Genomic DNA, 24,600 nt, shown 5'->3' on the forward strand with positions numbered 1-24,600 from the left:
TATAGTAGTGTGTATATGTTATTCCCCAATTCCTAATTTATCCCTTCCCCCGGACCTTTCCCCTTTGGTAACCATCAGTTTGTTTTCTATGTCTGTGAGTCTCTTTCTGTTTTGCAAATAAGTCCACTTGTATCAGTTTTTTAGATTCCACGCATAAGTGATATCGTATGATATTTGTCTTTCTCTGTCTGACTTACTTCACGTCGTATGATAATCTCTAGGTCCATCTATGTTGCTGCAAATGGCATTATTTCTTTTTTTTTAATGGCTGAGTAATATTCCATTGTATATATATACCACATCTTCTTTATCCATTCCTCTGTCGATGGACATTTAGGTTGTTTCCATGTCTTGGCTACTATAAATAGTGCTGCAGTGAACACTGAGGTGCATGTATCTTTTCGAATTATGGTTTTCTCTGGATATATGCCCAGGAGTGGGATTGCAGGACCCACGTGCCCTTCTTATGTGCTATAGCTTCCACTGACTTTACCCTGCTGAAGTGTAACTGTTTCCTTGTCTGCCTTTCCTCCTGAAGAACAGGGACTGTATCTTAGGTGGTTGAACCTGACAGAGTATGTGCTCAGTAAAGGGTAAACTGAGTTGTTAAGTTCTGTGGCTCTGGATGCCGTATCCCCCGATGTGTGGGCCTGAGCAAGCAGTTGCCGTAGTCTTGTTTTGGAAGAGAGGTGCTACCCGCGTTAGAGGTCTCCCTATTCCTCGTCATTTATGAGCGTTACCTCCTGCCAGGCCCCAGTACCCTGTGTACCTTCTGAGAGAACAGGGCTGCCGGAGGGGTTGGAATGGGAGAGAGGGGCTGAATAAACCCAGGTGCTCCAGCCTTGGTTGGTACCATGGTTTTTTAAAAAAGCATGTCCACCCCCTTCCACACCCCTTATCTTTTCTAAGGTAGACCTGTCATTTGTAAATTCGAGTTTAGTGGCAGAGGATTATATAATCTGTAAGGACTGATTTGTTATTTATTCATTTAATATTTTCTTTATATATATATATATATATATATATATATATATGGAAGAATCAAAATCATTGAAATCAAAAAAGATGGTTCTGCTTTGTGGAAAACAAATCCTTATGCTATAGTACATTTTTCTATTAAAAAAAAAAAAAGAAAAACTGATTTTCAGAGTTCTGCCAACAACACTCTAAGTGCTAGATTTGCAAATAGGCTTATATTCGTATTTAGAGAATATGCATATTCAGAGACATATTATTCAGGAAATATTTGGTTATCTTCAGACTTACTAAAACTTACGGCTAAAAATAAGAGGGGTAAAATATAAATAGTGGGGAAAGTTAGGGAAGATGAACAACAGCCATTACAAGAATAGAAAAGAGAGGAAGAGGTAAGGGGAAGTGTGTGTTATTTTCTGTTTTGGTTTATGTCTTCACCACTATCTGAAATTCAATTCAGTTGAACAAATATTAACTAGGTACCCAGCATGCAGAGGGTCAGAAGATGCAATATCAGCCTCCATGTTCTTGGAGTTGAATAGACAGGATATAATGACTGATGCCCCAACATTCTTCCCTTCAGGTTATGAAGCCATGATGTAGTTTAGGGTTTGGACTCAGTGCCATGGTAGCCCCGCCCCCTCCCCAAAGAATTGTTCAGACACCCAGGCCTAAGCCTGAAATAAAATTCCTCCAGCCACAATGGTTGGTTCAGGAATGATTGTGTGACCCAATTTAGTCCAATGAGATGCAAAAGGCAGTTTTCTGAAGGCGCCGGGGAGAGTTTCCTGATTCCTAAAACAGAGAATAGACAGTAGGGTATTCTTCCCAGAGCCCCAAGTGGGTATGAATAGGAGACCCACAAGCACTGCAATCTCTTGCTGTTTGAGAATAAAAGTTGTGAACAGAGGTCAGCAGAGTCAATAAAATCTCAGAGAAATGGATAGAGAGCACTGGTCAGGCCTTGCCTGAATTTGCGCTAATACTTCATTTCATTTTAATTGTATGAATCAACAGATCTTTTTTTATTGCTTAGGGCAGTTTGAGTTGGCTTTTTGCATTCTAACTGATGCACTTGGTAAGCACAATGATATTTATAATGCTTGTCAGAATATGATCAGTGATATAAAGTTTATGATGAAGAACAAAGCAGAGTCCCTCGGGGAGGGGATCCCATTACTAGTAACTGTGGAGTAAAATAATATGAATATTATCAATTAGAAATTAAACTGGGTTTACAAGAAGGAATTAACACACGACAGAACAAATAACAAACGTTAAATAAGAGAAACCTAAGTTAGAAATGAATCATAGAATTTGAGAGTTAGAAGAGATCTCAAAGCTTAGATAGGAAAACCCCTAGATTTCCTGTGTACAAATAGGCCCCGAGAGGCTAAGTGACTTGCCCCAAGTCGCAGAACTGAGTTCCAAGGTCGAGAACCCAGTTTTCTTGAATTCCAAATGGGGTTCTTTCTGCTGCATTACACATAGTTCCCTCTCTAAAGATAGGAAAAGAAATAGGAAAATGGTATTTTAAAATGTCAGCATAGGAAGGAGAGTGAGGAAAATGCTGCATTTTCATTTAACAGGGATTTAGGAAGCTCATAATAGAAATTTTGGATATTTTGTCTTTAAATAAGGCCGTGGCCTTTACTAAAAGGTTGAACATATGATACAGCGTGGAACCACCTGGGGTAGCAATGCTATGTGCTCCATGTAAAGCCAGGCAGGGCTGGTTCAACCCATTCTCACCCCAAACCCGTGACACCCCGCGCCCCCCCCCCCCGAGCTGTCAATCATCTGGCTCTTGATAGAGTTGGACTCTACATTCTTTTACAAGATCAAAAACCATTCCGTAAGAGGTCAGGACAATAGTGTATTCAGCTTGGTGTCTTTGCACTGAGGGACCTTTTTCTCTATTCTTCCCACATATTAAGTGAGGTAGGAGATTCCAATAGAACTGTAAATGCTAAAACTGCAATAAAATGGATCTCTGGAGTTAGACCTGTGTCTGGTCTCAGGTGTTCTATTTTAATTGCTCTAAGATCTTAAGCACGTTGTATAACCTCTGAGTTTCCATTTCCTCGTCTGTTAAACTAACAACTGCCTTGCCTATCTTTCGGGGTTGTTATGAAGATCAAAAGCGCTCATGACTGTGAAAAGCAGAGGGTGATTTCCACAGCCCTTCATGCCCCTCAATTTAAAGATTAGGGAGCCGGGGGCAGCTGAGTGACTCCCAGGTCTGTTAGTGACAGACAGGTAGACCAACCCCTTCCTGAGAATGGTGAGATTCGACCTCCAGGATAGAGACTCATAATTACATTCAAAACAGCCACCAGATTTGCTAGATTTATTCAACAACCGCCTAACAAAGCTATATATGAACACTGGATTCTACCATTTCTCTTAAAATGATGCCCCAAACGTAATAAAACATTACATAAAATGCCAAGAGAGATCGGTATGAACAATCTAGCAGAATGAAGCCCATTTTAAAATCAGTTTCTAGCACTGTTTTGCTTTTTTAGCTAAAGAAAAGAAAAAACACTCAAAGAGTGACTCGGAAGTTCAATGAAGGAAATGAAAATTATTTCTTGCGGACATGCGTTAACAGTACAGACACTCAACACATCATTGTCTTCTTCAGACCTTTCCCAAATTCTCCTTTTCCCTGAGTTTGTGAACCCTGCAACTTGACTACTCGAGGTATTTACTCACATGTAGCCAGTCTCCTGCGTTAACAATTTAAACGATGTCTGTCCTCAGCCAGAAGGAATGTGAGATCTTGTGATCTACCATATTGACATTCTTTCTATACTCTATGTGTTTGTCTGTTTGCCACTTTCACAGAAGGATTTGAAGCAATTTATACAAATATATGCTCTGTCCAAGAATAAAACAAAGTGGAGTGAGTTTGGGGAAAGAAAAAAAAAATATGGATAAGGAAATGTGATGAACTGCCAGATATATATACACAGTAGCCCAACTCCGTTGCCAGCAGTGGGGGGAAAAAAAGAAAAAAAGAAAAAAAAAAAAAAAAGACTCTAAGCTTTTCGAGAAGCCAGAGCAAAGACAAATCTTTGCTACCTGGTGATCGCCATTTGGTTTATAGTCAGCAGCCTGTGCCGGGCTGGAGAGAAGCAGCAGAAGGGAAGCGTGGCTTACAGCCAATGCAGCATATACTCTTAGGGAGCCGTACTAGCGAAAGCATTAAATTGCACCCTGAACTCTAAATATTCACTTTTAAAACATCCATCTGTCCACCACCCACGAGCCCAGTGGAGTGGCTGCTTAACTTCTCCAGTGAGTCCCCGATCTACAGACTCTCCTATCCTGAGCAAATTGGGTTATATCCAAATTCAAAGGCTGCCTTTGCTCCCACGGAAGCCACTTCAGCGTCTGCTGCCCTTGGTAATTCACTGCCCTAGGCAACTGCTTGTTCCATCTCTGTTCTTTTCCCAGCCAGAGTCATTGTTGCAACTTATTTGTATGAGTCAATGCTTCTCAGATACCCAGAAGCCTATTCCCAGAGCTCACTCATTAGTCAAGTCTGTTTTTTCACTAATCAATTACATTCTTTTGTAAAACTAGCTAATCTGAAGAAAAGTGAGTTAGCTAATTTGAGAAAACAAGTGTTGAAATTGTTGTAGTATCATGTTAGAGAGAGAGAGAGAGAGAGAGAGAGAGAGAGAGAGATTCATAGAAAGTGCTTCTCTAAATTAGAGTTGAGGTATATATGTGAATGATACAAGTGGTCATGGAATTTTAGGAACGGGTCTTTATCCTTGTGGCCATCTCCCTAGATTTTCTTCTCTCTTCCAGTGTACCTTTTTTAAAATTTTTGTTTTATGTTGGAGTATAGTTGATTAACAACGTTCTGTCAGTTTCAGGTGTACAGGAAAGTGTTTCAGTTATACATATACATGTATCTATTCTTTTTCAAATTCTTTTCCCATTTAGGTTATTATAGAATATTGAGCAGAGTTCCCCATGCTATACAGTAGGTCCTTGTTGGTTATCTGTATTTTAAATATAGCAATGTGTACATGTCAATCCCAGACTCCCAGTCTATCCCTCCTCCCGACCCTTCCCCCGGGCAACCATTAAGTTTCCAGTGTACCTTTTTGACAATGGTGCTATATAAACAACCTTGTTCCTAGTTGAAAGAAAGACCTGTAAAATGACAGGCCCGTGGGTGTGCATGGGAGGGTAAGATTGAGACATGGGAAGTAGACAAAGAATGGGTGACACTATCTGGGCAGCTTGATTTAGCTGTGTCTATAATCATTACTTTGTGATCACTTTTATCACCATCTGCCTAACTAATAGTGTTTTTAAAACCAGGGCCTTAATTCAGCCCCTACAGAGTGTGTGTTTTAAACTATTTGGTCTATCTAACAACTGGTGAGAAACTATCAGAAACTTGCAGAGAAAATTCTTTCATTCATTTACACAGACTTGAATGTTTCAATTGCATGAACACATCACTTTTATTTTAGTCACAGCTTTCTTCTCTTGTTTTCATCTGCTGTTTGACTTTTTGCCTTGCCAACCCAGATTCAACTGTCTTCAAAGATGTCTTTAGCGATCATTAAAAAAATCAGCTCTCTTTTCTTTGGATAACTCTGCAACCTGGAGAATTAAAACAACATTGTCTAGTTGTGCTGTTGACTCATGTGCAATCTTCAGAAAAGTAAATCATCTTCCTGTGGCTGATTAGCTTTTGAAGCAAGGTTTCCATGAACATATGCTCTTTGGAGACTAGCAGTAATTCCATCTGTTTTTCTTTCCTATCCTTTGTAATACAGAATGTGGAGGATCTATAGGAGCTGTAAATTACTGAAATTCTCTATACCTTTAAAAATGCATTTCCGATGCAAAAGATTTTCATTATTTTTGATAAACAGTACAGTTTAGGAAAAGAGACTATTTTTTAATCTGTAAAACTGATATGTTTTATAGACTTGGATTTCTATGGAGTCTATTTTTTTCTTGTCCATCTGTTGTCACAAACTCACAAACGAGAAATAGCAATTATTGTGAAAGCAGAATAACCAGAATAATAATCTCCAGTTTTGGAATAGGTTGTACTATTTTGTATCTGTCTTCACCTGCACATGTCAATCTTAATGCTTCTCTGAGGTAGATAATTTTATGTTATTTTATAGATAAGGATAATGATGTACTGAGAGGTTGATTAAGTCCTGGTGTCATATCACCATGCCACAAAGTAAGATTTTAAAGCTCAAATTCAAGGATCAGAAGTATGATTTGCTGCCAAACCACATCAGAAAAGATTCCCAGATTTTGACACCAAGGTTGTGTCTATTTGACATAAGGATATGCAGGTTGACTGGGTCAACTTTTTCTCTGCCTCTCAGGTCCTCTTTCCACTTAATCAAATACGACGTAGGCTCGAAAACAGGAGCCGTCACGCTCTCCCAAAAGTTTTATCTTTAAAACAGGGAATATAAGCCTAATACTTATAGAGTTGTTTTGAGGAGGAAATGAGAAGGTGTACAGGCTTTGTTACAGACACTGGCACTTAGTAGGTATTCAATAAATGTTAACTACTATTATCATTATGATCAGCTCATAGAGGAAAGAAATGGAGGACTTCAAAATCCCTGACTTGGAGCAGATTAAAAGAATGTTTGTAGTAGGGTGTTTACTTTGAAAAAGAGAAAGTTTCAATTGTTTCTTCCAAAAGTTTGGAAGAGCTAAAATACTCTTCTGTAGACGCACAATGCTTGGAGCCAGGAATTCTGTCATGTATTACTTTCTACCTATTATCAATTCTTGTCGTCTACTATCATCTATATATCTACTATCTATCATTATCTATTGATTTTCTGTCAGTTATCTATCATCTGTTATCATCTATTATCCTATTACGTGAGAATAAATTTTTATCCCGTAACTCTCCCATTTACCCACAGCCAATTGACAAGGGTCAAAGACCTATCACAGGGATAATAAAGGAGAAATAGCAAAGTGGTAGCTAGCAACCACTTATGAAATTACCAATATTTGATGATTTTTGACCTACATGAGTAGCAATTTCATATGATTCAACCTAATAGACTATGAATCCAGACACATCCAGGCTACGAATAAAAACCTAAGAGACAATGTATTTTCTATTGTTTTTTTCTGACCTACTTCCAAAGCATATGAAACAAACATATAGCAAAAGATAAAAAAAACTGAATAGGAAATAGTGATTCACCAGGGTTGTTCAAAGTTTAGAGAGTACAAATGAATTCAGCACAATTTCAGTTTATTGCACTTGCCATCTTCAGAAGCCATTTTAGATATAGGAAATGGCATTTTCTAAATATAAAACAGAAGTAAACATTAAAAAAATTATGGCTATTTCTAGCATGAAAGCCCACTGTCTTTTAAATATTTCTTTTTAAATTTAATTTTATTTTTGGCTGCATTGGGTCTTTGTTGCTGCGCACGGGCTTTCTCTAGTTGCGAGCCGGGGCCACTGTTCATTGTGGTTTGCGGGCTTCTCATTGCGGTGGCTTCTTTTTGTTGTGGAGCACGGGCTCTAAGAGCCCGGGCTTCAGTAGTTGTGGCGTGCGGGCTCAGTAGTTGTGGCACATGGGCTCTAGAGCACAAGCTCAGTAGTTGTGGCACGCGGGCTTAGTTGCTCCGCGGCATGTGGGATCTTCTTGGACCAGGGCTAGAACCCGTGTCCCCTGCATTGGCAGGCGGATTCTTAACCACTGCGCCACCAGGGAAGTCCCAGGACAGGGTTATTTTTAAAACAAAATTCTCTACTGCCTTAGACTATATATTCTTATTATGTGTTAAATAGCTCTAATATTGAAGAGTATTTTTACAAGATAATTTTATACCTTCCTTCTTGCTGTTTCCGGCTTCCTTAATTGGTCACCTCGCTAACGGAACTCTCTCTTTGAAACATTGCGGCTTCCCTGTCAAAAGGGAGAGGCCAACAGTCTGTAAGTAATGCTGTCTTCAAGGCTGGGATTATTATGATTCCATCCGTCTTTCTTTCCTTTAAGCAGAGCTACCGTCCATTATAGGCTATACACGCTCTCCCAGGACAGGCTGACCTTCAGCATGCTAATGAAATCAAGACATGTCTTTCACCACACAATTAAATTTCAGTGAAGTTCAGAGGTTTTCAGATGTGACATCTTGAAGACAATTTCATCTGCAAAAGTTTCACAAATCACACGCTGGCAAATTATCAGCTGTACAGAGTCAACACTATCCTCAGCTGTATCTCCTCAGGAAAACAGGCTGAAGTATTAACAGGAGGTTTTCTGAAAGGCTCCCTATGGCACCTTTGTTGAAAAGATATTAAACCAAACAGCTGCTGATATGGAAACTGGCTGTTTGAACTCTAACTCAGATATGTTGATAGGGGAGCCTATGATGTCTGACAAACGTGATGCAGGAAATGACTAAACATTTAATACTTATTACTCTGCAGTATTCCTGGGGCCAGGGAGGTAGCAGGGATGGCGTTGTGTGGTGCTAAACCGAGACCCAGGTCAGTGAGACTTGAAAGGAACCATTCCTTTGTCCTCCTTTCTAGAGTTTCAGGCATTATAAATATTAACTTGTCGAAGATCCTGCTTCAGAGCAATCCTTGACAGGACGAATGAAACATTTTGCAACACCTTAAAAAGAAACAATCCTATCACTGCTGCAGAGCTAGTTTTATTATCCCACTTCCTAAAAAAGACAAGAGACCTCAATAGCTTTGGCAGAATCTTTGTAAAGGTGATGGAATTTGGCCTTTTAATGACGCAAAAAGATGCACGCATGGATTTTGCAAGTTTATACTTCCACATACATAAATGCTGGGTTTCACACATGTTTGAACTGTTTGGACTTTTAAAATAAAATAAATACAGATACTATCGTATGGAATTTCTTTTAAAAGCACAAAAAGTTAAGAGTATAAAAGTGTATTTGGGTTATGTGGCACAGTTGGTCTTTCACAATTTTAGAAAAATGAAAGAAAGCATTCTCATTGCAAATACTGTTATTTTTAACCAGTACAAAAGTCATCAGTTGTGCTAAAATTTCCATAAATGCAAAATAAGTGTGTTCCAACATAATTCAAGACCATGGATGACAATCCAAGAATTACTTACTAAGCCAGCGGTCAGGCAGACCATGGCCAGAGGGTCAAATCCAGCTCCCAGCTGATCTGGGAGCTTAGGATGGTTCTTATATTTTTAAAGACTTGTAACAAAGAAAGCAAAGAATAATCAATCGCGACTGTTCATGGCTGGCAAAGCCTAAAATATTGGCTAACCAGTCCTTAGCAGAAAAACTTTGCCCACTCCTGTAGTAAGCAGTTTGCTATGCTGTGAGCAGAACTGCGTCTTCCGTCAGACCATGCAAGATTGAGTAAAATCTTCCTTGCCCCTTAATAGTTTATAATCTACACATAAGGGGCATAAGGCCAGTAAGCTCGATTGTAAAGTAAATGGCGTCAGACAAGGGCTTCAAAGGAAGAGACACCAGGCTTGATGGAGAAATAGGGAGTGGCTTCTTGGGAGGTGATTCAGATGAACCCTGAAGATAAGAGATTTTGAAGGAGAGAGGTGGGTGGAGTAAAGAGGGGGTCAGAGAAACCCAAATGCAGGGAGTGCTCTGGAACCTTAGGGCGAGTCAGTTTCAGAAGCAGGTGGCTGGAGGGGTGGCCTACCAGGCAGGAAACTCAGGCAAGGGTGTATATAGCACAGGCCACGGGTAAGGAGTTGGTAGGGAATCTAGAGATTCATTCTCTTAGAGGCCCAAAGGACAGCAATTCCACGCTTTTACTTTGGTGTCTGATGTAACTGTATTCTCCTATCCTTACAGGGAAGTGTTGGATTATACTCAGTGACAAACGAGAGAAATAGTCCCTCTTAGCCTGAGTATCTAGTAAATGAGTGGCTTTGGCTGTAAGTCAATGAATAACATTAATATATGCAGTTACCAAGTCACCATTAATAAAGCACTGCAGAGTTTCAATCTACTCATCAGAATTCTTAAAAGTCCTATTTTTAAGGCAGTTCAAACCGAGGCAAGGCAGCCGAGGCTGGCAAGGCTGCCAGGAACACGGAGTCCTGCCTCTGAGGGCTTCCCTGACTCAGTGCATGACCTTCGGCAAAGCGCTCAGCTCTGTCTCAGGTGCCTTGGCAATAAAATGGGGGTAACAGATCTTCGCCACCTCACAGGCATGTGACGGAGAGCAATAAATGTCCGCCAAAAGCTTTCAAGATAAGTGCTCTTGGAAACTGAGCTGTGAAAAGTTCTCTTTCAGGAGTTCAGGGGAGAAAAAAAAATTTTTTTTTAAATCAAAATAGGACACTGTTTATAGCTTCTAAGAGTCAAGAGCTTTGCAACACAGAAAGGATCACTGATGGAAGATGCAGAGCCTACAGATTGCTAAGGGTGCCCATAAACTACCAGGAGAGTTCTGTTCTGTAAGTTAATATGAGGGAAGAAATTGTTTTAGTTTAAGGTGGGAGAGGATACTGAAAATCAGACAGCACTGCCCTGCACAAGACAGCCACATGTGGCTGCAGGATCTGTACTTCCAGAGCTTGGAATATTCTGCCCACTTCTCCTGTGTGTTATTCAGTTATGAAGGTACACTTTCTTTTCTCTTGAGACTTTCATAATGTGTGCTAGAGAGAGACTGTCGTCAGTCTAGGGACAGAAGGGCTGCCTCGTAGCTGGCAGTCTGTCACTGGCCCTTGGAGTTTGAGGGAGATGCTATCAGGTTGAAAATACTAACATTTCAAAAGAACATTGAAGAACCGACCCCTAGGTATGCCCACACCACAGCTAGAGCAGACTCCTGGGGATACAAGGCCTGAGCTGCTCTGCTCTGTAGAATTCACGGTGAGGTATTTCTAGGATTCTGCCAAGAACGCGCACCTTTTTATCCTCTCCTCCTCCTCTTCCTCCTTCCCTCCCCCATCTCTCCTTCCCCTCACTCTCTCTCTCTCTCTCTCTTCCTTTCTTGCTTAAAGAAATCTTGATCTTAGAGTTGACCAAACAGGAGAGATAGGCCAAAAGAATTCAACTTGCAATTTGCAATCTTGTTGGGAGGACAGCAGCTCAAAACCACAAAGCCCTGAGTTTGACCCTAGCACTCTGTGGCTACAGATGACTCATCTTGATAATTATCAGACTGAGTCTTCTCTATTGGTTTGACAACACCTGATGAGTGGAAAAAGAACTTTAGTCAAATGTGCACCCCTAATAATCGCTCTCCTTATTGCCTTTCTAGACTCGTTGTTCTCTTAATTTTCCTGGCATGTATCAAACAGTAAGATATCCATGCAATCCTTGGGTGCTGCTTAAAAAAAAAAGATAAACTGTTTTCAAATCCTTGGAGAATGTTGCCTGAGTGACGAAGGGAACAGCAAGGCAGAAGTACCAGTCGGGGGTGGCTGGAATAGGAGGAAGTGCCCTTTAATGAAATCTTGATTTTCTATAGCTTTTTTAATAACAGGGTTGCTAAGTAGGAAAGTCACTGGAACTCGAGTGCAGCAATTTTGCCCTTTTTTTTTTTTGGAGCTCTCAGTTTACTGAAGCTCCCTGCCACCTCATCTGTCTATAACTTTTCATCACTTTTTCCTCAAAGTAAGGAATGTGTCCCAGAAAATGCACCTCTGTGACTTAGCAACGTGCCAAAGTGATCTGAGCCTTCCCAGTGTTCCAAAGGAAGCAATGATTTGAATTCAGCTGCTCAAACAATTAGTCTCTAAGCAGGCAGCTTGAAACTTCCTAAAAGTAATGGTGTAAGTTCTGGAGGGGAAATCAGCTTGTTGGTAATTGTTTTAATCTTTCAGTTAATTAATCGTTCGTTTGGTTGCGTACAGTCTTTTGAGCCTGATACTCTGCTAAATTAATCTTGATGTTAAAGTAAGATGGGAACAAGATCAATTTCTGTTCAGCAAAACTAGGTACTTTCTGACATTGAATTGTACTTGCAGATCCATAGTAAAAATCACGTTTGAATGAACCACAATTGCAACAGTGTGTATAAGCTATACACATACACATATATAACATATACATATATATCAATAACTTACATATGTAACTTATATACATGTCTGTAATGTATATTTAGATGTATATATATATGCACCAAATAATTACATTATTTACAGCAGCACTATTCATTATAGTCAACAACTGGAAACAACTCAAATGTCCATCAACTGTAGACTGGATAAATAAATTGTGACATACTTATACAATGACCTATTACGTAGCAATGAGAATGAATGAACTACTGCTACAAAAACATAGAGGAATTTTACAAACAAAACACTGAGCAAAAGAAGTCAGATGCAAAAGGACACTTAACTATAAATCCATTTACATGAAGCTCATAAACAGTCAAAATTAGTCTATGGAGATCTATTCTAATAGAAATCTGAACAGTGGGTGTCTTTGGGGAGAGGGATACAGAGACTAAAGGGAGAACAAGGGAGCTTCTGAGTTTTGGTGAGGGTCACACAAGTATATTTGCTTTGCGAAAACTCATTGCGCTGTACAATAATGATTTGTCAACTTTTATGTATGTGTGCTTTACTTCAGTAGAAATGTACTCAAAAACGTGCAGAGTCATTATGATCTGTTTTGGTTTAGTGTAATTTCACTTTTCATCAGAATGAAAGAGATCAAAATTTTGTGAATGCTTTCAAGATGCAAATAAGAGGAGACCCAACTCAAAATGGTTTAAACAGGGGTTGGCAAACTTTTTCTATAAAGGGAAAATAGTAAAGATTGCAGGTTTTTCAGGCCGTGTGGCTTCTTGTCAAGACTACTCAGCTCTACTGCAGCGGAAGAGTCGTCACAGACAACACGTGAACAAGTGAGCGTGGCTTTGGTCTAACAAAATTTATGTGATCGTGGGGCCATCACAGAATTCTGCCTGCCACGAGCTCTAACGTGAAAAATTAAATCAGGTAATAGAAATAGAATCAGGCAGTAGAAAATTACACATTCGGAAGAAATGGGCTTTCTTTGGCATTCTCCTTTCTCGGAGGATTTATATTTAAAACCCAACTCCATAAAAACAAAGATAACATGAAAGTCCTGAAAGATCTTTAGCTATTTGCTGTAGCAGGATTGTCAAAATACCAAGTAAAATACTGAACTGTTTTCATAAAAACGATCAAAATGGCAAAGGCTTTTATTTAAAATTTTGTCTATTTATTTCTGGACTAAGTGATACATTCACAGGGCTCATATTTCCAAAGATAAAGGGATGTGCAGTGACAATCTCTTTCCCAGTTGTCTCTTTTCTGTCTCATAACTGATGACTGCAGGTCCTCATTTACCTTTTTCTGTGCAATAGATCGTGGAAATCATTTCACATCAGTACATAAAGGGCTTCCCCATCCCTTTTAACAGCTGCATAATATTCCATTGTATTGATGGAACCGATTTATTTATTTCCTATTAATAGTCACTTAGATTGTTCCTCATCTTTTGCTATTACAGAAAATTATGTATTAAATAACTTAGTATCCAGATTATTTCACACATGCTTGAGCACATAGGCAGGATAAATCCCTGCAAGTGAAATTGCTGTGGCATAGTATACGTCCATTTATAATTTTGATATAGATTGCCAAATTGCCTGTGATGGTGGTGTAATGATTTAAACTTTCAGCAGTAAAACTGGAGTACCTGTTTGACCATGCTCTCTCCAACAGTGAATTTTACTTAATCTTTTCCAATCTGATAGGTGAAAATGATATCTTATTATGAGCGAAGTAGAGCTTTTTTCCACTTATTTCTTTTTCTGCAAACTGTCTTTTTTAATGGAAACATTGATCTTTTTCTTATTTATTTGTAGGAATCCTTTATGTTATAAGAATGGCATTTTTTTAAAAGTTTGTTGTTTGTCTTTCAACTTTGCCAGTGTTTGTTGTTGTCGTTTTGCCATACAGAAATATTTGACTTTATGTATAAATCAACTTTTTTTATGGATTCTGACTTTTTTCTATATTTCAAAGGGCCTACTGTTCTCTAAGATTATGTAAAAAATTATCTAACAATTTATTCTGGCATGCTCAGGATTTTCTTTATTTCTAAAAATGTTACTCCATCTGGAATTTATCATGGCAAAAGGTATAAGGTTTGGATCCAACTTAAAATTTTCCCCCCAGAGGACTGCTCGGTTGTTTGCACACCATTTATTGGATAAGCCATCTCTCTCCACTGATAAAAGATGCCATTTTATCTTATACTAAATGTCTTTTTGTATCTGAGTCCATTTCTGTTCCACTGAGCTGCCTGTCTGTTCAGGTACCATGCCTTTTTAATTATTGTAGCTTTACATTTTACTATATAACACAGCTAGGCAACCCTTGCTTCCCTTTTTCAGGATTTTCCTGCATACACTTGCTTGTTTATATTTCCATATTAATGTTATAGTCAACTTGTATCATTTTTTAAAAAAACTTTTTTAAAATTGAGTTTTTTTTTTTTTACATGTATAGGTAATTTAGGAAGAATGACATTTTTATTTTTATTTTTTTAAATTTATTTTATTCATTTATTTTTGTCTGCATTGGGTCTTCTTTGCTGTGCGTGGGCTTTCTCTAGTTGTGGCGAGCCGGGGCTACTCTTGGTTATGGTGCACAGGCTTCTCATTGCGGTGGCTTCTCTCGTTGCGGAGCACGGGCTCTAGGCACGCGGGCTCCAGTAGTTGTGGCACGTGGGCTCAGTAGTTGTGGCTCGCAGGCTCTAGAGCGCAGACTCAGTAGTTGTGGCGCACGGGCTTAGTTGCTCCGCGGCATATGGGATCTTCCCGGACCAGGGCTCGAACCCATGTCCCCTGCATTGGCAGGCAGATTCTTAACCACTGCGCCACCTGGGAAGCCCAAGAATGACATTTTTATAAAGCCTTTTTACTTAAAATCATGGATATCCTTCCCTTTGTTCAAGTCTTCTTTTTGAACCTCAGTAGCTTTAAAAGTTTATTCTTAGGAATTCAATCTTTTTGTTGCTAATACAAATGGGGTCCTTTCTTCCATTATATTTTCTAACTGTTGTTTCAAGGACTTTTAAAAGCCAAAGAAAAAATTTATTCTTATCTCAATAAATGGAATTTTCTAAACCATCGTAAGTAACCATAGCACTTGTAATTTAATTCTGTTCAAAATATTTCAAAAGGAAAAAAAAATCGCAAATTCATGCAAGTAAAAGGATATTAGGAACAGACTAAAATATCCTTTTAAAACTATTTATTGATTCACATATAAAATGAATAAATAGAATCCACATAATTTTCTTGTTCTCACAAATCACTCACTGTTCATCTTTTGCCTAGTAGGGCGCGCAGATTGTTTTTGCTCAGTGCTGCTTAGGGAGCTCTGCTAATTACTTACCTCTCCCCAGGTGTAGGCTGGCAGCTCAGCTATTCTGATTCTTTCTCACCTAGATCTTAAGAGACAAACACTGCTGGGGACTAGAGCTTGCAACTCGAGCAGAGGAGACAGATGATGCCTCCCTGCTTTCCCCCGCTGCCAGTTCCCCTCAGCACAGCCTGGGGAAGAAATATGTATCCAGGAAACCACAGTTCTACCCAAACCTGAGAACATTTCCAAGGTTAGCTGGAAAGAAGAAAGAGGAAAGTCTTTTCAGGGGACCTCCATTTTGGTAACCTGGGAGGATGCAGTATGGACGAGCAAGTTGTTCTAAGAGGGGAGCCTGGAGCTGGGAGGTCGCTAGGCTGTGTAGCCTTAGGGTGGAGTTTTCCTTTAGTGAGTGGTCACATTCTAGTCTTGGGTCTCATTCTTAGAACCGAGTTGGTTGGCTCTCTGACTTTGGAAGAATCACTGATTGGGCTGCGAGAGGAAAGAGTAGGGTGACTTCTCACCTCTCCTTTCAGGCAGGGGAGGAACTGGAGGCCATAATTTCCCCTTTCTGACACCTGAACAGCGTTCTTATAGGCAGAAACCCTACCGATCCCATTGCTTGGGTTAACTGGTGGCCCCTGTATTTATTGAAAGACAATCAAGAGGCCTTCTGCAGAGTAACACTAACAAGGAGTAGAAGGGTTACGGAGTGTTCACCCCTGTCTCTGCCATGTACATGGATTCCCTTATTTTAATCCTCACAACAGCCCTGTAAGTTAAATATTTCTGTTATTTTCAACTCACAGGTGAGGAACGTCAGGTTCAGGGAAATTAACTAAGATGGCAAAAGACAGAGTCAGGATTTGAAATCAAGTGTCTGCCTTTGATGATCAAGCTTTGTACCACTATACTTGGCTCTTATGAAAATTAATGGTAAACCTCAATATTTGGAAATAAGGATGAGCAAAGGAGTTAAAGTTGTTTCTATATACTGAGTACTTCTTCCTATACTTTTACGTATTAACATTTATTCTAAAATGTGGGTTTTACATATATAGGCAGAGCTCATGTCAATGAGAGTAGTTGTAAACTCCACTCAAAGGCATATAATATTTTGTTCAAGTGATAGTTATACTCACAAAGACATTGAAACGTAAATAACAGATCAGCTAGCATGTTTATTCTACAGTGCTCTGAAGACTGTTCTACTTGTGACTATAATTCTCTACTCATAGTTTATTACATTCTTCCAGAGATGTCAGATGTGTGTGTATGTGAGTGAGTGAGTGTGTGTGTATGTGAGTGAGTGTGTGTGTTTATGAATAATATGATTTCCTTGTGGGTGCGAATTTCACCCTCTCTGTGATTCCTGTGCCCTAACCATATTGCTAGGCAACACCAAGAAACACACAGCCCACATTCTCCTAACTCCTTTTGACGTTCCACAAATGGACTTTTGCTTTTCTGTGCAAGCAGAGTCACACCAGTGGGTTTAGAATTTTGGATTTTTAAGTCATCAGGTGTCCACGCAGATCTAGACCAAGTGACCATAACTATCAGAAACTGGCAGAAAAGAGGAAGAGCTGGCATCAGGGACTTGCACATATTTGTTTTAAGTCTTTAGCTGATCATTCATTAGTGAAATCAAATGTGATTCTTGTAGGTGACATGAAGGAGAGAGAGGGTGCTGGCTTCCTTCTAAAGTACTCCTAGGACTTGGAGGGTAATTGGGTAAGGAATACTCTTCATGATACTGGTGACGTCAACATACACAATTCGCCAGATGCAAATCGGATGCACATCTCCTTGGTCAACATAGAGATTAGTATTTTCAGGTCCGTCTCTAGAGCTTAGCAGAGCACAGTGAATGGATCCTGTGTCACAAGCTAAAGTCACTTAGAGCCCTCCTGCTCTCCGTTTCTAGAGAAAGGTCAGAGAGAGGCTTCAGTAGGCTGAAAAATGCCAGAATTGGGCCTGCAGTGGACAAATGCTTAGCACTTCATTAGGACATGAAAGATCTCTTGGTTTTTCCCCATCCTCTCAGGGAACCACAGGAAGCAGAATTTTCAGGTCTTTACACGGCTGACAGACATGACTGAAGAAGTAGCACTGCCCAAGTCAGAAAGTCTGTGATGGCGCACTGAGCTGACACTCAGCCTGTGAAAGCAAATATCACATTACAGTACCTTAGTTGTAGGCTTAAGAAACTGCAACATTTTTGCCAGTTGGGAGATAAAAATGAAATGGAAATGGGGCCACTGGTAAGAACTAAACGTATGGGAAAATATGGTTGTATTAGTTATCTAAGTCTGCGTAACAACTTCCCCCAAAGCTTAGCAGTTTAAAACAATAATAAACATTCCTACACATGGTTTCAATAGGTCTGGAATGGAAGAGTGCCTTAGCTTGGTTCTGTGTCATGATCTCGTATGAGCTCGCAGTTAAGATGACAGCCAAGGCTGCAGTCGTCTGAAGGCTTGACTGGGGCTGGAAAATCCACTTTCAAGATGGTTTAATTGCATGACCTGCAAGTCATTGCTGGCTTTTAGCAAGAGGATTTAACAGCTAAACATGTGGCTTCCTACGTGTCCTCACAACATGGTAGCTGCCTTCTCCAGAGTGGATGACCCAAGAGAGAGCAAGACAGAAGCCACGATGTCTTTTGTAACCTAGCATGAGAAGTCACACTCCACCATCTCCACAATATCCTACAGGTTATACAGGTCACTCCTATTCACTATGGGCGGGGACAACATATGGGTGTGAACGCCAGGAGGTGGGAATCACTGGGGCTGGCCATCAAATGATAGAGACATATATGTGCATACAAGATTGAGAAGAAATTCATGTATTGATTGAGTGATTGACTGCTCTAGGGCAGAGGTCTCAATGCAAGCGGCAAGCAGTTCTGTAACAGACTCACCTGAAGAGCTTTAACCATGGTTTCCCTGCCCCACCCTAACCCCCAATATTCTGATTAAATCAGAGATGATACCCAGATTTGGGAACTACTGGATTACATGACCACCAAGGTCAAGTCCCACCTTAATCCTGTTCGCCAAACTTTCCTATCGTTTACCTAGTGTTACCTGGGGAGTTTGTTAAAAATACAGATTTCCATGCTGCACCTCTAGCTTCATGAATCAGAGTCTCCAGGGAGGGGCCTAAAAATCTGTATTTCTGCTTAATTTTTAAAATTCTTGACCAGGTCATACATTGAACATGATTAGAAATCCCAAAAGATATAAACGAATGTCATTGAAAAGTCCCCTTTCCAACCTTGTCCTCCCAACATCCCAATTCACCTTCTGGAGGAGGTGATGAGTGTTACTGGATTTTTTTGGTATGTGTATATTCCTCCAGCAATATGTGAATATATAACACATGTAAGGTAAATATATTTACTTTCCATATATATGTGTGTATGTATATGTGTGTGTGTGTGTGTGTGTGTGTGTGTGTGTGTATTTTTTAAAGAAAAATCCAAAGAGTATACAGTGAAAAGCCAGTTCATTCCTGGTCCTGATCTCCATTTCTCTTCTTCAGAATCAGTCAGATTCAAACGCTTTTCCCAGTTTTTTGTGTGTCTCTTTCAGAGATAGAACTCTATCATTTTAACAAGTGACTCAAGTCATTCTTATAATCTGGTGGGTTTGCGACACCCTGATCTTTCCAAGTAACTTGAAACAGCTAGAAAACTTCACTTGGTTACGCTTGAGTGGTATGAAATGCATTTAGTTGGATTCTATCCTGGATGTTACACTTAGTTTTGTGGATTTAACCATTATTTTAAAAGGCCTACTATGTGCCGGGCCCAGGCGGCGGTGAACAACGAACCCAGCTCACAGGCGCTCACAATCTGATAGAGGAAACAGCCACTTTCAGCCCGAGTGTTATGAGGAAGGTGTATGTGGGGACCACAGCAGCTGCTGGCACTGGCGGTGAGGGGGGCGTCCTGAAGGAAGGGCTTTCCACCCTGAGGCAAAAGGGATGATGAGGTGGTGCAGACCAGGTACATGGAGAAGGAAAGTATTCCTGGCAGAGGAAAAGAGAAAGATGCAAAGGCTTTAAGTTTCGATCCAGTCTGCTGCTCTCGGCAACCGAAAAGTAAAGCATTGTGGTGTTTGTGTGCAGGAGAAGTTCAAGATAAAATGAGGGAGGTTGGGACTTCCCTGGTGGTGCAGTGGTTAAGAATCCGCCTGCCAATGCAGGGGACATGGGTCCGAGCCCTGGTCCGGGAAGATCCCACATGCTGCGGAGCAACTAAGCCCATGCGCCACAACTACTGAGCCTGTGCCCTAGAGCCCGCGAGCCACAACTACTGAGCCTGTGAGCCACAACTACTGAAGCCCGCGCGCCTAGAGCCTGTGCTCCGCAGCAAGAGAAGCCACCGCAATGAGAAGCCCGCGCACCACAATGAAGATTAGCCACCGCTTGCTGCAACTAGAGAAAGCCCGCACACAGTAATGAAGACCCAACACAGCCAAAAATAAATACATAAATAATTAATTTTAAAAATATATATTAAAAAAAATGAGGGAGGTAAACTGGGATCAAAATAAGATGGGAAAAAATAAGTCAGGCATTAAGCTTGGGAATGATATAACAAGTGTTTAAAAGAAATGAGTTGGAAGGGGGTGGGAGTGGAGTCAGGGAGATAACTGAGGAGACCGGGACTGGCTTGAATTAGACGGCCGTGGTAGGGAGGGAGAAGACGGCAGACATTTTAAAGTTACTTAAAAGGCAGATTCAGCAAGAGTTGGTGATGGATTGAAAGGGCTGTAACTGGGGCAGCCCCAGATTTCTACCATGGGCAGTCAGGTGTTTTCACTTCAACCGGGAACACAGGTGGGAAAGCGCTTTGGGAAAAGGGATTTGGGAGAATGAAGGATTGAGTTTGACATTTTCAGTCCGAGGAAGAAAGGAGAGCTAAATTAAAGTCTGCAGTCCGACTGAGAAATGAGTCGTTTGGTGGTGGCTGGTGGCAGAACAGGCATCTCCTAATTCCTCTTTAAACCTTATTGAGTTTGCATCTCGGCCTCCACCCCTGCTTTTTCCCTGCCCCCCACACTCCCGACGCCCCTCCTAAAGCAGGCTGAGCCTAATGGTCTTTTCCTCCTCTCTGCATCCTCCAGAGTGGAGGGGTCCGAAGGATGGTCCTGCGTTGTAAGCTGCCGTGTTTACAAAATTCAGGAGCTGGTGTGTTAGGTTCTGTAAAAAGAAAATACTCTTAAGGTGCTTATAAACCATCACCTAATGGTTCCATGTTTACCAGAATAGTGTACAGCACGGATTCTGACTCTCTTTAGTTTCTCGTTTACTCTGGGTACTAATGATATACCTCTTTAGTACTGCACTGGCCACCGATTGCACTGTGGATGTGTTTGTAATAATGTAAGCCCGCAGTCATAGTTTCCTTTGCCATTTGCACTTATTAACTCCTTTCGCTGGAATTAATAGAACTTAAGCAAGTTAGATATTGGAAAATACACACCTTTGCTTTGTGCTGTGAACAACCAGCCAGAGGCATTTCAAATTGTGAGGGTGACTAAGAAAATAAGATCTTTGCTATTGTGCAGAGAAATCTGAAGAATTTTATCCATCCTTCGGTTCTCTCTAAATGGCTCATTGTATGCTATCTGTAACGGCTCTAGGACAGATTTCTCTCTGAACTTCACAGCATGGGTGGAAGAGAGTAATTTGGCCTTTATTTTTTCCTGGCAGTCAGTGCCGGTCCATTTATATGGTATGTTCACAGGAGAGCTGACAAGTGTTGAAAGGTTTTATTCGATATGCATTTTTTTTTTAAGTAGAAACAAATCCGTAAAAATAGGTACGTTTAAGCTAGTTTTCCTAGTTATTCTTAAGACCATAACAGTTCGGTTTCATTAAGGAGTTCCACCTCAAATAGACTAACTAGCTATGTTAAACAGTCTGGGCTATGTTTAATATTCATGATAAAACCGTGTACTGTATGAACAGTTTTTAATGATATAAATGCAAAATCACATTATTTTTCTGTGTAACTTGCAAAAGCCATTCCTGCTAAAATGGGGCTGCTTATGCTAATTTGTTATAGTTAGTGAGTTGCAGGCAGCTCTGTGAATTTACTTTTCTTGGCAGTTCTAGAATATCCTGCCATAACACATACTGAAAAACTGTTTGATGGGTTATGAAAATCTGGATGTACTAAAGGTACATCTTGTGCAAACCGTAAAATAAATACATGATTACATTTAAAAATCTGTTATCTTATCAGGTTAAGGAAATTGTCATTATAACAACCCAAGGAAAATTAAACCATTTTCAACGGAAGATATACTTCCCCTTTGTACATCCTGTAAATATTTTTAATATCCAATGCTGGCTCAATTTTGCTGGTCTTTCTGGAAGAAAACCCCCAAAAAACTGCCAGCTGGAGGTAAAATGGATTCCACCTAGAACCTATTTTGGAGATAGGTAACACCTCATGGCTTTAGTTGATACTCTGAATAAAGTGTAAGAAATGCTAGTTGTCAGGATTATTGGTATAAAATATATTTTGAAATTTTCAGCATTATTTCTAAGCAAGCCAGCCAAGTTCTATTATTTCAAGGATGTTGAATTCTGGGTCTGTCAATATTACTGTTGCCACTGATACATGATTGCTTCATTCGTAATAAATGAATAAGCTATATAATTTGGTTTGGTGCTGTGCTAGCTATACCTTCCCAACTCCTTTGAGACAGCCTCGACCTCCAGGAGCTTAGATTTCTAACACATGAAAAGATGTTGGGGAGAAACAAAGGCAATTCATTTTTCCACTTATTCAACAAATGTATATTGAGAATGTACTATGTACAAGGCCCCTTGTTACACTTTCTTCCGGCCTGGGGAATATATTGTGGCAAATAGGAGAGATTTGGTTCATATCCTTGTATTCTATCGGGGAGACAAAACATGAAACGACAAATCATACAATTAATTATTTAATAATTAGGGGAAGTGTTTCAAAAGATACCTGCGGGGTGGGTTGAGGGCAGATATCTGGAGGCCGGTGGAGGAACAGCCTTCTTTTTTTTTTTTTTTTAATATATATATATATTTTTTTTTTTTTTTTAAATTTTTATTTATTTATTTATTTTATTTTTAGTTGTCTTGGGTCTTCGTTTCTGTGCGAGGGCTTTCTCCAGTTGGGGCGAGTGGGGGCCACTCTTCATCGCGGTGCGCGGGTCTCTCATTATCGCGGCCTCTCTTGCTGCGGAGCACAGGCTCCAGACGCGCAGGCTCAATAATCGTGGCTCACGGGCCTGGTTACTCCGCGGCATGTGGGATCTTCCCAGACCAGGGCTCGAACCGGCGTCCCCTGCATTGACAGGCAGACTCTCAACCACTGCGCCACAAGGGAAGCCCGAAACAGGCTTCTTTTTAAAGGAGTTCTTGAAGTTTAAATTGTGTTTGGAATGAACTGGGATAAAATCTTAATTGTGTCAAGTTTAAAAAAAAAAATTATTGTATTTAAAGGTAAAGAGTCAAAAGATCTCTAAGATAAATATGGTGTAGTGTGGTAATAATATTATATAGCCAGGAATATGTCCGTGCAGGTGCCGAAGACAATTTCCTACCACTTGAGGAAATGATTTTTAATCTTAGGGTAAAAGTAAGATATTATATTCCACTTAAGAAGGAGGAAAAATGGATAAGAAATGCAGATGGCCAATTAACTTCTTCAGTCAAACCTCATGCCCATGATAAAAAATGTAAAGCTTAACGTTAAAAAAAAAAACTTTGACATGCTTATATGTTTGTAAAAGCTTCAAATTGATTAAAATTCGTCAGTGACAAGGTTAGGTTCCTTGATCAGTGAATGTTCTCATATATTTCTAAGCAAAATGGAATGATTTTATTTGAAGCTGAGACATAAGGACAGAGTTGTACAAGGAAAGCCTAAATTGACTAAGAAAAGTCAAATATATAATTTAAATGATTTTTGCAATTTACTCTTTCAATAATAAATTTCAACCAAACCTAATTAATTTTCAATTTCTAGCACAACGTGCAGTTTTAGAAAATGTGTCATTAAAGAGATATACAACCAGGGACTTCCCTGGTGGCGCAGTGGTTAAGAATCTGCCTGCCAATGCAGGGGACATGGGTTCGAGAAGATCCCACCTGCCACGGAGCAACTAAGCCCGTGCGCCACAACTACTGAAGCCCTCGCACCTAGAGCCTGTGCTCTGCAACTAGAGAAGCCACCGCAATGAGAAGCCCGCACACTGTAACGAAGAGTAGCCCCCGCTCGCCGCAACCAGAGAAAGCCTGCGTGCAGCAATTAAGACCCAAGGCAGACAAAAATAATTAATTTTAAAAAAAGAGAGATAAATAACCAGAAGTAAAGTAAATGTAATCATCTACTAGGCTTAGATTGGGTAAAAAGAGTAATTTACGCTTATTCAGTACTATTTGAATAGGTAATATGTACATTATTTTTTCTTTAAACATTATGAATTGTACATTTATTTGGTTCAACAAACATTTTCTTGAGCATCTACTAAGTATTAGGTTTGATGAGGGGCACTGGGGATACATAACATCTGCCCTTGGAGAAGTCTCAAGCATAGCAAGTCAACTCTGTACCTTGTAACATTGTGGAGGGTGCAGAGCACTATGGGGGAGGAATTTTTAATCCAACTTTTAGGTAATAAGTACATTATTGAAAAAAAAAATCAAGGAATCCAAAAATTATATATCTCATCCCATCCTGTTCTCCATCCACCTAATTCTCAACCATCCTAGACCGTGCACAGAGACGGCACACCCTGGAAGTTATTATTACTTGTGTGTGTGTATACATGAGTTCTTTAGCACATATGAGCAAATTTCGATATGGGCTTGTTTCTTTTTACACAAAAGGTAAAGTCCCGAGTACACTGTTGAGCCTTCACTTTTTTCTCACTTATTTCTTGGAGATCTTTTTGTATCAATATGCAAATCCTTTCACTTTTGTTTTTTCATGTACAGCTGTATCGTATTACACTGTATGGATGTACCATAATTTATTTGACATTTGGGTTGTTTTTAATGAACAGTTCTGCAGTGAACAACCTTATGGGTGGTTACTTCCCAAGTATACCCAGAAAGGTAGAATTGCTAGTCAAAGATACAGTCATTAGACATTTTAGTAGCTATTGCAAAAATGCCCTGTGTTTGTACTAATTTAAAGATTGCACTCATTTACCCTTCCATCAGCAATATATGAGAATGTTTATTTTCCATT

At 39.9% G+C, this 24,600-nt stretch overlaps 1 long non-coding RNA gene across 4 annotated transcripts in view; it reads left to right on the forward strand.

Moving 5' to 3' along the window:
• LOC137774158 (uncharacterized) overlaps positions 1-24,600 on the forward strand; it is a 133,504-nt gene that overhangs the window by 47,192 nt on the left and 61,712 nt on the right. The gene's annotated exons all lie outside the window — the stretch shown is intronic.

This window comes from Eschrichtius robustus, chromosome 12, assembly GCF_028021215.1.
Source record: "Eschrichtius robustus isolate mEscRob2 chromosome 12, mEscRob2.pri, whole genome shotgun sequence".
Taxonomy (NCBI): Eukaryota; Metazoa; Chordata; class Mammalia; order Artiodactyla; family Eschrichtiidae; genus Eschrichtius; species Eschrichtius robustus.